The sequence below is a fragment of the Suricata suricatta genome, chromosome 12 (genome assembly GCF_006229205.1).
Source record: "Suricata suricatta isolate VVHF042 chromosome 12, meerkat_22Aug2017_6uvM2_HiC, whole genome shotgun sequence".
Lineage (NCBI taxonomy): Eukaryota > Metazoa > Chordata > Mammalia > Carnivora > Herpestidae > Suricata > Suricata suricatta.
The window spans coordinates 54391016-54395096 of record NC_043711.1 but is presented as its reverse complement, the minus strand read 5'-3'; positions in this window follow the sequence as shown (position 1 = coordinate 54395096).

The following is a 4081-nucleotide window of genomic DNA, read 5'->3' as shown; positions in this document are numbered from 1 at the left end:
GGGGGGGGGGGGCAGGGCTGGGAGAACAACCGCGGCAGGTGCGGAGGGGAGAGCCACTTCCCCGGGAAAGGGGAGCGGTCGCCGCCGGCCAGGTGACGCAAGTGAGCAGCTGGAGTTGAATCTGGAACTGGCGTGTGAGCTAGATTTACCCTCGCGAGTGTTTGGCATTGTGTCTTTTTGACTGTGTGTAGCTACTAAAGATACAACATGGTTAGTTTCGTTGTTTGTGAATTACTGCCCAGAGATTTCTTTAAGTACCTTGAGGCAATAAGGCTTTCATCCTTTACGAAGGGTTTCTTTCTGTGTTTCTGAGGCATGTGTTCTGTACTCTGGCAGTATTTAATCAACTATTACTTTCTCCTTGTGCAGGGCTTCAAGGTTATCCAGAGTTGAGGGATTTGGGCCTTCTTAGTTTTTTTCCTCAGCATGGACACAGTTTTGCACATACAAATAGCATTCTAGATCCGCAGGAATAGGTCAAGTCTTTTCAAGGCTATCGACAGCACTCTCCAGATCTTCCTTTTAGAAAGTATTTTTGGCCAGTCTTGGTTCCTTAAACTACTATTGCTGCTTCACACATGTGCAATAATAATTTGTTTAGCAATAACTGATTAATACTTAATAATTAATTGCTGCTGACTCTTATTAGAGACATGCCCTGCGGATAGGGCTTTCCCATTGAATAAGCTGCTGAAGCCACATTATAAATCCAGTGTATAAGTTTTTTCCTAAAAGCTGCCGGGCAGCTCAGAGAGTGAGAATACTCTGGGGATAGGACCTTTTGAGGAGCTCTAAGTGTGATCTCCTGTCTCCTGTGACTACTAGGCTGTGGTTTTCACAACTACTCTGGTTACAAGGCTACTGTTTTTCACAGCTGCCATGAAACTAGAGAAGGGGGTATGAGACTAGAGCAAGTTAAAACACCACCAAGTTTATTGTTTATGTTGATTCACTGGTTTCCTTGGGTAAATGCTATTCAGATTGTTACAAGCCTATAGCTGTGAAAAGTTAGCTCGACTATTTTTGCTACTCTTCTCATTCCTTTTATGAAGGAGTGGGTTATTAGAGGCCGTTACCTGTAATAAGAGATTATTCTGCACGTTTGACCATCACATTTTTATTTTAGTCACTCTGGTAAGTGTATTGTTAACTAGCTGTGATTTTAATTTATATTTCCATGATGGCTAATGATATTGAAACTGTTTTTATGTGTTTACTTGCCAAATCTATCCTTTTTGGTGAAATGTCCATGGTTTTTACTCATCTTTTTTAGATTGATGCATACTTAACAATATACAGGTTTCAGGCATATAGTATAATGGCTTAATATTTGCATACACTGCATAATGATCACTGCAATAAATCGAGTTACAATTCATCCCCATACAAAATCGCAAAAAAACGTTTTTCTTGTGATTAAGATTTATTCTCTTGGCAGCTTTCCAATGCGTAGATCAATATTATTGACAATGGTCATTATGCTGTATACATTTCATTTCTATGACTTATTTACTTAATAATTGGAAGTTTATAACTTTAAAATTAAAAAAAATTTTTTTTGAGACAGAGACAGTGCAAACAGGGGAAAGGGAGACACAGAGAGTCAGAGAGAGAGGGAGACACAAATCTGAAGCAGGCACCAGGCTCTGAGCTAGCTGTCAGCACAGAGCCTGACGCGGGGCTCGAACCCACAAACTGTGAGATCATGACCTGAGCCAAAGCCGGATGCTTCACTGACTGAGCCACCCAGGCGCTCTAGAAGTTTATAGCTTTTGAACCACCCCCCCCCCAGGCGCCCTGGAAGTTAATAGGTTTTGACCCCCTTCACCAATTTCACCTGCCCTCAACCCCTCTCCCCTCTGGTAACCACTGTTCTACTCTCTGTATGTATGAGTTTTGTTTTGTTTTATTTTGTTAATTTTTTTGAAAGGTTCTAAACATAAGTGAAATCATACAGTGTGTGTTTTTCTTTGACTTAACTTCATTCAGCATAATCTTTAAGTCCATTCACGTTATCACAGATGGTGAGAGTTTTATCTTTTTTTGGCTGACTAGTATTCCATGCTGTGTGTGTGTGAGATGCTGTGTGTGTCGTGGTGTTTATCCTTTGTCCATGTTTCTTCAGCTAAGGCATGTGTCACTGCCAACTAACTGCCCTTTTAGAGTTGCTTTTACTGCATCCTGTCTTTGGTGTGTAGTATTTCCATTTTCCTTTTGTAAGGACGCAGGTCTGATTCAGCCTTCCCCAGTACTTAAAGGGGAAGGTGCCGGCTTCTCAGTATGAAAGGGCGCCCATTAATGAAGGACAGCTTCTGTGGCGCCCAATCAGGAGAGGCCAGCTGACACCTTTGACCTTTCTAGGGGCGGGCCTAGTCACGTCCTAGGGAAGGATCCTGGGCCCACTCTGATTGGTCAATAATCTAAATGTTGTGATTGGCTCCCACAACTGCCAGTATTGATATGGGGGGTAGGGATTGGAGTGCTGTGCCTGTGTCGTCATTTCCTGTAACTCCCCTTCCCAAACTCATAAAACCCTACCCAGCCTTTGTTCAGGGCTCGCTCTCTCGATGTGGCAGCGGGTTGGTGGAATCTGTAAGCCCGAGCTTAAGCCCGTAATAAAGCCCTTTGCTTTTGCAGGCGTGACTCAGTCTCCCTGGTAGTCTCTGGTCTACCAGAGACTTTTGGGGCGATATTACAAACTTGGGCATAACACTTTGTCTCAAGTTATTTCTGATTTCACATTTGATTTCTCCAATTACCCATTGGTGGTTCAGTGGCATGTTTAAGCTCTACATATTTGTGTGTTTTCCAGTTTTCTTCTCGTAATTGATTTCTATTTTCTGTGGAAGACCTCATACCATTTTGGTTAAAAAAGATGCTTAATGTGATTTTAATCTTTCTAAATTGACTGAAACTTGTTTGTGTTGTGACATATGATTTATCCTGGAGAATGTCCCTGGCACACTGCAGAAGAATGTGTACTCTTTTGCTTTCGGCTGGAATGTTCTGTATTTATCCATTAAGTCTTTCTGGTCTAATTTATCATTGAGGGCTGATGTTTCCTGTTGATTCTCTGTCTGGATGATCTAACCATTGGTTTAAGAGGAGTATGAAAGTTCCCTACTATTGTTGTATTGCTGGATATTTTTCTCTTTAGGTTCATTAATATTTAGGTGGTTCTTTTGGGTGCATAAGTATTTACAAATGTTCTATCCTCTTGTTGGAGTGACACTTTTATCATTATGTAATACCCTTTTTTGTCTTCTTTACACTCTTTTAGACTCTGTTTTATGTGGTATAACTATAGTCATAACTATAGTCACCCCAGCTGTCTTTTGGCTTCCAGTGCGTGGAGCATCTTTTTCTGTCCATTCACTTTCAGTCTGCGTGTCACTTCACACTTAAGGTGAGTCTTTTGTAGGTAGTACAGATTTGGTTTTTTTAAATGAAGTTAGCCATTCTATGTCTTATGATAGAATTTAGTCCACTTGCATTTGAAGTAATCATTGATCGTTACATATTTACTGCTGTTTTGTTACTTGTTTTCTGGCTGTTCTGTAGTTCCTCTCTGTTCCTTTTTTCTTGTCTTGCTTTCTTCCCTTATGGTTTGACGACTTTATTTAGTGTTACATTAGGTTCCTTTCTCATTATCTTTTGTGTATCTACTGTGGGTGTTTGCTTCGTGGTTACCATGAGGCTCATAATAACAGCCTGTGCATACAACAGTTGATAGGAGCTTAAGTTTGAATGCATTTTGAAACTACATTTTTGGGGCACCTGGGTGGCTCAGTGGGTTGAATGTCCAACTCTTGATCTTGGCTGAGGTCTTGATTTCATGGTCGTGAGTTCAGGCCACATTGGTCCCTCTGCTGGATATGAAGTCTACTTAAAAAACAAATAAATCAATCTACATTTTTATTCCACACACTTCCCCCACCGCCAGTTTTTTTTTTGATGTCTTATTTTACGTATTTCTGTGTTTGCCTTATCTATTTTAGTATCTTGTTACTACTTGTTTTTTAATGTTCACACTAGCTTTATAAGTAATCCATCCATTGTCATTACTACATATATACCTTTC